The 10,168-nt window shown below is 43.5% G+C and overlaps 2 long non-coding RNA genes across 2 annotated transcripts; both read left to right on the top strand.

Annotated features, from left to right (window-relative positions):
- Window positions 1-205: 205 nt before the first annotated feature.
- LOC126520188 (uncharacterized) lies at window positions 206-2,012 on the top strand. The gene is made up of 4 exons (XR_008610172.1): window positions 206-667; window positions 854-924; window positions 1,590-1,647; window positions 1,859-2,012. It is a non-coding gene; the product is annotated as an uncharacterized lncRNA (long non-coding RNA).
- A 1,315-nt stretch (window positions 2,013-3,327) lies between these two features.
- LOC140212871 (uncharacterized) lies at window positions 3,328-5,823 on the top strand. Its single transcript, XR_011889841.1, has 3 exons — window positions 3,328-3,482; window positions 4,235-4,361; window positions 5,230-5,823. It is a non-coding gene; the product is annotated as an uncharacterized lncRNA (long non-coding RNA).
- The last annotated feature ends 4,345 nt before the right edge of the window (window positions 5,824-10,168 follow it).

Below are 10,168 nucleotides of genomic sequence, written 5' to 3'. Positions count from 1 at the left end.
AGAATTTGCTTGCAGCCCCGCTGCGGTGGCTCAGGGGTTACGGCACTCGACTACTGAGCCGTAGTAGCCGGGTTCGATCCCGACCGTGGCGGCCGCGTTTCGATAGAGGCGAAACGCAAGGTGCCCGTGTACTGTGCGATGTCAGTGCACGTTAAATAACTCCACGTGGTCGAAATTTCCGGACCCCTCCACTACGGCGTCTCATGGCCTGAGTTGCTTTGGGACGTTAAACCCCATAAACCAAAACATAAACCAATCAGAATTTACTTGCATTGAGCCTTAAAACAGTTAACCATGCACATTTATTCTTGCCATAATTTGCTTACAGCCATTAAATGTATTTTCTCACATTGTTGCTACATGATCTCTGACATACCAGATCGTGTTTGTTGTGTCTATATTACTGTGTTATATTCACTGTAATGCATCCTCTGATACAACTATTCATTCCGCCTTCTTTTTTTCGACTGCTGCAATGAGCCAAGCTAGGTGCTTGATTTTGCACAAATAAAAACTGCAGCCTAGTCTTACTTTCGTTAATTATACCAAGTTGACCAACATAGGGCAAATGATCTGACAGCCGTCTGTTTGCAGGTAAAACAGCCAAAGAAGCAACCTTTAGCGAAAAGAAGAAAGGGCCCACTCACCCAGATTTCAGCAGCTACCGGTAATAACATGTAATTTTCGTTTAGTGAACCTTGGCTGCACTGTGTTCGAAACCTAAATGTCATTAAAACACTGGTTTGTTGAAATTAATATTAGTCTGTTCCTGTGCTTTGGTTGGGAGGGTAAGCCATCCTAAGCGCACCTTCTTAGGTCAACATGAACACATTTCTTATGCAACAATCTGCAGGCAGCAAGGCCTCTCCTCGTCACTGCACTACTCCTGCTGGAACATCGCGCCACAGCAGCCAGAGTAACGAGGTTTGTACTACTAATTACAACATAGTGCCATATTTGGCAGTTGCAAAGCCAGAGGCATAAATGAGTGGGCTACTATAGCGTGCAATGAAGTACTTTTGATGAATATAGGAGTGTTTAAGAATTAACACACTGAATGCATGTTAGCATTCAATATACTGCATGTGTTACTCTTTAGTAACTGTGTCATCTTTTTGTAGTTTCTTTAACCTCTATCTTCAAGTGCATGTGCAAATAGTACTGCAGACAAACATTCCATTTCACACATGACATATTACCGTAGTTTTTATTGCATGTGTTTTCTGTGTAAGTGAAATTTGCTGTATAGTGTGCTTAAATTTTTAGAACTGATTTCTTTTACTGCCTTATTGCCATCAGTTCTGTGTAGCTATAAAAACTTGCTTTTTTCACTGATTTTCATAGGTGGGCTTATCTTAATTCCACAAGCTGTCTCCTAATGCATTTCTCTCAAGAAGTAACCCGCTCACTACTATTAACAAATGGGGAAACGTTCCTACTCTCTGCGGCTGTTAAACTTGCTTTGCTTTTGATCCCCGATCTTTTTTTTTGCTCTGCAAACCCACAAACATTACTAATATTGCTTGTAATGATATTTACATGTATTTAGAGGTGACTGTGCAGAAGTGTGGTATTGTTTTCCCCTGTAGGTTGCTAAAGAATCTACGCGAAGGAAGGACATGCCACCAGCACCAAAATGTGACCAAAGTTAGTATTGCAAGCTCATTTGATTTGAATGGTAGCATATTAGTTTTGGACTTGTTGCATTTCGAAAGGTGATATTCTATGGACATCAATTCGGAGTGCATCATGAGTGCTTGACAGGCATTGCAAGAAGTGTGCACACATATTCAGGCTAATTTACCTGTTATTTTGAAGCTTTTTCTTTCCGATATTAATGTGTTGTTGCAATATCTAGGTGCACTACAGCCAGAGCTTCAAAGACTGCTTCATGGCATCCGGTGCCGGTAGCTTGAACATTCGTCACAATTGAACTTCCTGACATCCTGAGTGAGATCACGGATGAATAATCTGGACGATGATGTGGATGACATCGAAGTGCCACAAAGAAAGGTTCGGCATCTATGAAAAAGCAACTGGTAACTGCACTTTCCTAGTTACATAACATAATTCTGCATGACACGTGCAAAAGGCAGTGCTGAGCATTTATTTTTGCGTGGTGCTTGCTTTCAAAGGGTGTTCATGCGAGGTCACGTCTGTACAGCAATTGAGGGAGTGTTTGAGGAGAGCATCTAACTAGTTGAAAAATATTACTTCGAAAGCTGCTTAGGGAAGCTACTTGGCTTCGTCCTCTGCGCTACTTGTAACACTTGCTGCATTGCGTCTGTGGCTGGAAGCGGCACAAAAAGATTATGAGACGGGCATATAGAGCGCTTGTATTTTGCACTACGTTTGTTGGCTTTGACGTCCTACATGACCATGCACAGCTGATTTCATTGATTCGGTGACTAGCGTTGTTAGGTAGGGAATGCCATCATATATGCTGCAAAGTTGCTCTTGGGATTCTTTGTGCACATCTGCATGAGATTCAAGTACTAAAAAAGCATCGTGACAGCTATGCATTTGGTAAACACCTGCATAGTACTCTGAAGAAAGCGATGACTGAAGCTGGTAAAAGGAATTTCGCCAAGCCTGGAGGCAAGACCTTGTGCAAGCTGCCAAAGCAAAGGCAAGGTGCAGAGAATGCATTGCCAAGGTTGTCTCACCAATGCGTTTCATTCACACTTTTGTGCCAAGTTTCAAATGCTGTCACATAAATGTACAGTCGTTAATTGCAGAAACACGAAACTGGTCACAGTCATCAGTTCACCATTGCACTAAATCCCATTACCTCCAAGATATGAACATCAGTACAGAGAACATCGGCACCATTGTTGCAGCTTGTGCAGTTACTTAGTCAAGCTTTGCTGCTTAGCACAGTAATGCAGCTTTTGCTGATTAATGCGATAAACTCCAGACTCCCAATTTTTAATTTTTTTCCATCCTATCATCTGCAGTTTTAATTTTCCTGAAGGAAGCAGTTGTAAATTAAAAACGAATGACTGGATGACATGGACATGTTCTCTTGGACATCATTCCTATTTTAAGAAAGGTATTTCTCTAGAAAGCTGTGGCTAGCATGGCATAGCATCAAGCTCTGGTCATTATGTAAGCGCAAGAGCCAAAACCACTTCATATCTGGCTAGAGAAATGAAACTGCTTGTGTGGCAAGATTTTATATAATAGAAATACCTGGGTAATCGAAATTTACTAAGGGAAGGCTTGGCACATAGATTTGTCAGTGGGTGCTTGGTAGTTTTTTGGACAGGCTTATTATTGTCTGTTAACTCCGTTAACTCACTATCATGCACTTTTTTTGCAGAAGACACGATGGAAGAAACTAGGGGGAACTGGCATCGTAGATGCTACAAGGAGGGTCTTGAAGGACCTGCTTTCTGATCACGTGGCTACGCACTACGGTTGGCAGGGAGGAAAAGGCAAGCGCCACTTCAGGGAGACAGCATGCTGCGAAGTGATGCTAGGTATGACCATATACATGTAATAAATTTGTTGATTTGTAAGAGAATTTGTCGCTACTAAGGTGTCATAAATTCAAAATGACTGTACAGCACCACTGTTTTTATGCACACTGCTGGTTGATAGAAAACTGCAAGTTGCATCTGTGAGGAACGGGTGCCTTAAGTTAACAGGACATGTATTATTAAAGATAACCTTATTTAACATTTATCAAATGCATAGCAAACAAAATATGATAGCTTTAAGCGGGCCAAAAAGAAGGAATAAGTTGCCTCTGCCCGCATACTATGACGGATAAAAGGAGGACTGAATGTTAGTGACGGTTCACAACACAGTGCAAAGGTCAAAATTGCATTCTTTGTTTATTTACTATTACCAGGTAGCCAGCTATTTGGCAAACCACTGTGAGCTGTTAGCTCGTCTTCCCTGACGCCTGAAGTATCAAATAACTGTGCAGGCTGTCATATGATTGTTTCACTCAGTGTCTAAATAAATCTTGTATAGTAGTGCGGGAAATTCATGCATATAGTTTAAACCTGATTTTTCTGCCTTATTTTTCCATGTATCATTGTTAAATGAGGCTAGTACTCATTTCAAAAATGTGTTTTCTGTCCTGATGCTACAAATTGGATGATGTCGAAATTATCTATGATTTAGGTAATATCCACAACAAGCAGGTGCTCTCAAGCCATTCGCTAACGTTGTGCAGGAAGGGTGTCATGTAACAGTAAATTGAAGCGCGTATTTATTTTTTCAGATGTCCTAACAAGCAGAACTACTTGTGATGGAACAGTGGCTGAAATAGAGAAAGTGACAAAGTCATGGTTGCGACACGCAAAAGAAAGAATGGAGCGCAATACAGTTAAGCAGCCAGATAATGGCAGGTATGAATACAAATCTAGTGAGCTTGCACCAAAACTTGTAGGTGCCAGTATCGCTGCCTGTTTTTCTTCATTGCCAGTCCATTAATGCTTTAACAAACAACGGAGAGTCAGGTGTTATCCTATGTTTTGTGGGACTCTGTGCCCAAGAGAAAGCAAGCGTAGCAGGAGGCGGCAGATGGTTAGATGAGCGGATGAAATTAAGAAGTTCGCAGGCGTAGGTAGGTGCAGCTGGCAAAGGATAGGGTTAATGGAGAGACATGGGAGAGGCCTTTGCCCGGCAGTGGGTAAAGTCAGGCTGATGGTGATGATGATGTGTCCAGTTTACAGTTAGTAAGGCTCATTCATTGCAGTTGTAGGGGGTGCGTTTATTATGTGTCTTCGGAGACACGGTGTGGAATCTTGAATCGTGCTCAGGTGTGACGAGCACCAAGAGAGCGGGGCAGCTGCGTTGTCATCAGGCACAGCGTAGTGTCGGCGCGAGCAATTCGCAGAACAGGTGACAGTTGATACACTACACCATCTATTCTTCACCTGACACATAGTGTACCAGGTACAGAATGACTAATTTGGTGCAAATGTAAAAAAAAAAAAAACATGTCCAGTAGGGTTTAAATCATTGGCAGCATGTCATTGGCCAATGATTGTTCACAAAAGCATGTATACTCAAGGTGAAGACTTCTGTCAAATGTGTGTCTTGCCGCTTTCAGGATTGTTATTCGAATGAAAACAATGCAGAAATTCTCTGATTTAAACAGAATTACATAATTATTATGTGAAGTCGAAGGTTGTATCTTAAATTTACTTTGCTGAAATCACACCTAAATACTTATAGCACTAGCCTCATGGAGATGTTGATATTAACCTGCAGAACCAATGACGAAGCCGCACTTCCAACTGACCTGCGAGAAGCAAGCATCATGGAGGAAACGTCCCACAGGCTGCTGGACATAGAAGCGGACAATGACGATTCTGACCTGTAAATTTAGCTGAGTGTTTTCCATGTTGTATGCCATTAGTCGTGTACAGTATTTTGCAAACAATCTTGCTTTGCACATTTTCTCGGGTGCCCCACATTGTACTGATTATTTTGTACTTATTGCTGACTTTTAAATGGGGTAAACTGCTTCTTTTGATTTTTTTCGCATTATTGGTTCCTTGTGTTGCAGCGGTGTCTTGTGTTTCCTTAGACTACCAAGAGCACTGGCAGTATAAACTATTTTTACTGCATAATGTGTGTCCATCCCCTTGTACTTCATCTTAGCCTGTCGTCCTATTAGCGGATCAGGTTACGGCTTGTTTCTCAAGTTTTATGGCTGCCCCAAACTAGCAAATGTACCTCACCTGAATACTAAAAGCTTACCAGCTGTTGCAAGTGTTCTGTAAAGCCTTTCTTATTTTTATGTAGGATGCTGATCAAGAATGCAGTGGTTAATACCCTTCTATGGAGGCCCTCCAATCAATGGTGTCGACCAAATGTTGCGTTATTCCCATTTACCGCCACCAAGCTACTTTTAGTCACCTGCGATTTCATGCGAGGGGATTAATCGCTACATTGTGGGAACTGGTCGATGACATTGGCTGAAAGGCCTCATTTGAATGTCCTTTGTTGCTGTGTTCGTAGTTGTATCTATTTTTGTTTTTAATTCAGATCATTCAATTGACGTTTTTAGCATTGTATTTTCGATGTTGTCCTTTTCTTGCACATTTCCTGGTAGGCTTTTTCAATACGTCAGGAATGTTATATCTTGGTATATTACAAGCACCAATATAGCTGCCGCATTTTGATATTACGAATGCCGTGAAATTTCCTTCTGTCACAAGGTGTGCACAGACTTTGGTCTGCTTTTGCTAGCCAGAAAGAAGTTCCTGTCTTTCGGCCCTCTCTTTACCGTGGTCGCCCCACTCCTAGTCAGATAAATTTTTTGTAGCAGCTAGCCTGAGCTGTTGACATGAAAACAGTGTCTGTGTGATGCGTGAAACTAGTCCTTTCCGCTTCTTGTGAACTGTTATTGCATTTATTTACATCACAAGCGTGTCGATCACTACCAATAAAAAAAGGGCCTTTATGATGTGTGCACAACCATTTTGAATGCCAAAGTGAACTAGCTTTACATATTTTCTTAAAATTTTATTTCTGTAAGTTTTTGAGATGGTAGTTTTGTTCACAATATTGTCATAAATATGCCGTTTTGAAATCTGTATCTGGAAATATCATTGTGCAGTTTACAAAATGACTGGTTACTCGTAATGAAAGTGCACAAGGTATGCAGAAGTTATCTGCAGAGCTTTTGATTAGTATCCATGTCTGCCATATTGACTGATAACTTTGTAATTCCTAAAATAAAATTATATTTGATGCTGAAGCTCTCTGTTCAGCGAGGTATATATACCTCGAAATTTACTGAAACTCTACTATCAACACTACACTTGTATGAATAGAATTATGACTGCTAAAAAATTATGTACTCATGTTTGCCACGTTTTGCACGCAACTTTCTTGCATTTCTAGTGACTTAAGCAACCTTCCGACATGGCATATTTGTAGAAATGCTTTGTCCTGTCTTTCTGAATAAACAATTGATAGAGTGGTTCAGGCAAGGCAACATTATTTCTATTTCCTTTTAACCGCTCACACTGCTTTGTCTTCCTCGGTAGCTTTGGGCGCTTTTAATGCCTCCGAGCTTCCTGCAAAAACACCTGTTTGTCTACAAGAATCATTTACAACTATGTCCTTGTCGAGTCCTGTGAAAATTCCCATGGACATCCCATACCACTAGACAAAAAGGATCAATATGTTCTCTTGAAGTCCTGTAAATATCCTATTGGACATTTCATATTTGACCATTGTCCTCATCAAGGCCAATGAAAATCCACAGGGATTTCCTGCGGCCCTCCGTGGGGTACAGAAACTGCGGCCAAAAAGATATGGGAGGGATGTCCGCGGGAGTTTCTTAGCACGTCCTAGGGATATCTGCATATCCTTTCAAGATTTCCCAAGGACATACCGTGGATGTCATTGTTGTCACTGGGACATTCGTAATAGAAACGAATAGATTTCTAATGCTTTCCACTAAAAACACAACAACCCGGAAGGCACTTCTCGGTTCTGCAAGTATTATTGGTCCACTAGCAGCGCGTATGAAATAGGTGACGCCGAAACAGGGCACCAACAAGCATCCGCACAAAACGCGCGCGGCGAAGCCGTCGGCGGAAACCGCATGCGCGCGTCAGCTGCTTCATAGGGGGTTGCCGGCAGTTATGGGAAGAACCGCGCAGGCACCACGTGAACTTATTGCAAGAAGCAATGGGCTTCTTCGATTATCCACTTCTGGCTACCCGCGGGCTGCCAGAGCCTGTCAGAGCATCTTCGTTTTTCTCGGGTTGCTCCGCCCATCGCGCTGCGCACTTCCGCCGGGCGTTCGTTTTGCTCGGGCTGGACGGTTCTGGCATACCCGCGGGCTGCCAGAACCTGCCAGGACGATTTTGTTCTGGCTGCTCTCTGGAAGTTCCCTGGCTAGCAGACGACTAAAAGAGGTGATGGGAGCTCGCCGCCATCTTTGGGGGGACCTGACGGATCGCAGCGCGGGCGCAAAGGGCCTTTTTACCTCTCTCAGCCAGCTGGCTACGGTCACCTTCGGTTGTTATAACGTTCTAATGCATCGTTCCGCCTTGCAAGGCGGTGCGATACGAGAGGCGGCGAGCAATGGAAGTTGTGTGTGCACCTGCGCGTGTGTGTGTCTACCGCAAAGCGTCTATCCGTGCAGCGCGCCGCGCTCACATGTGTGCATGTTATCTTCGCCGCCGTGTTCCACGCAGATTGTAGACGTTCATTCCCGCACATTGCGGTGCAGCAAATTTACCGACATCCTGTTTTTCCGCGTCTTGTCAAAGTGTATGAAGAGAGACCTCGAACATCGTTAACGCCCGTGAGCGACGCGGTCGCTGCCAGCTTTCGGAGATATGAGCATTTTAGCGTGTAGAGTTTTCTCACTGCGCACGTATCGTCATTTTCTAAACTGTGTTCCGACTTGTGAGATGGTGCGATAGGCGAGGCGGCGAACTTTTAACTTGCTAGTCAGCGCTTGTCTCCTTTCGTTTTCGCGTCCTGCGTATACGTACATCTGATTTGTGTCTCGCAGGTTGCAGCTAGGTGCTTCTACGTTGCGGCGCCTTTTGCGGTTTCTGTGGTGGTATCTCTTCCTGTTTCTAACGGGTGGTATCCTCTTTTTTTTCTACAATTAGCGAAGACGTCGGGGTTGCAGCTCCCGATTCCTTGCTCACTTCGCTCCGTTGCAGGATATCTCTACGGGTGCTCCTCGGAGACGAAAAAACCGAAATTTTCCCGGCCCTCAATGATGACGGACTTCCTATCATGAAAAACGGCCACCCGGTCTACATTACTGCAGGTACAGTAAACTATTCCTCTCATGATCGCGATATTGCTATTTGTGTAGCTTCTCATGCAATCTTAGCGCAGCGTGGTTTTGTTGTTGCAGAAGCCGTGCAAGTTCGAGTTCTTTCTGAAGCGACAGAAGATGCAGTCCCAGCTCCCTCAAAAGAGAGGGCAGAGGAGATGTGGCCCGAGGCCAAAGTTTTGTTCCTTATTGAAATGTACAAGAGCTATCAATCCGATTTAAGAAATAGGAAGAAATCGGAACGACAGGTATGGGAAATGCTGGCCGACGCAATTAATCGGAGGTTTAATTGCGAAATGGCTTTTTCGCAAATAGAAAATAAGTGGAGATCGCTAGAAAAAAAGTACAGGCTAGTGAAGCAACATAACAGTATGTCTGGCAGTGACCGGAGGACCTGCGACATTGAAGAGTGAGAAAAATTTTTGAAACCCTTCCCTGCATGTTAGTTCGACTTAATTCGACATAATGCTCTCGCATGGCTGAGTGTTCGAGCTATATATTCTGCATGGTTAAAACACTGTTTCTCTGTGTTCTTTTGTAGCCACTTAATTGAAGCTTAACAATAGAAACCATAAATCAGCAAATCGACCAGATTTCAGCCTAATTCCAATGAGTCCACCGTTGTATAGCTGTTAACTTATTATTTGTGAAGGTACATGCTGAAAAGCAGTCTGCCAATTAAAAGCTTGCACAAAATTAGCCTTGATTTCGGTTTTTCAGGCAGCTGGCTGAGGTCTTCGAGACTATGCACTCGTTTAATCCTGCCTACGTCGCGGCGGCAGGACGAGTATTGAGGCAAGTTACAATTCCTTTTTTTTTTCTTATGGAAATGCATTGTGTGCATACCATCAATAATCACCTAGCTTCCATGCCTAAATAGCACCTCTTCCTTATTGCAATTAAGTGATGAGGTAAGTAATATTATTACTGCTTGATAGTTGTTCAGTGTAGAATGCTCTTTATATTGTAAAACAGTTGAACTTGGGGCAAAATATTCTGCCACCAGTGCCCAGTCAGCTGTCTCAAGCCCCCTGTCGCCAGCTGTCGAGAGTCCCCAGGCAACGACAAGTAGGGGCAGCATATCAGAAGACGTGATGGAGCTAGACCCAGACTGTCCATCACCACTGTCCAGTCCAGCACAACAGCCCAGTCCTGCCCAGCAGCCGAGTCCTGCCCAGCAACCACCACAGGGCCCTTCAGGAAGACGACCTCGACAAGACTCAAACCGGGTGCTTATAGAAGGGTTTTTGAATTATCTAAAGCAGTCGGAAGAAAACATAACGGCGCCACAATGAGCGCATGAGGCTTGATCAGGAGGCCCTGGCTGTCTTGAAGCAGGTGGCAGATGTGCAGCAGCATCAGCCTGCTCCTGATGATAGCTAACTTTTCCGT

This window comes from Dermacentor andersoni, chromosome 8, assembly GCF_023375885.2.
Source record: "Dermacentor andersoni chromosome 8, qqDerAnde1_hic_scaffold, whole genome shotgun sequence".
Lineage (NCBI taxonomy): Eukaryota > Metazoa > Arthropoda > Arachnida > Ixodida > Ixodidae > Dermacentor > Dermacentor andersoni.
This window is presented reverse-complemented; position numbering and strand designations above follow the sequence as displayed.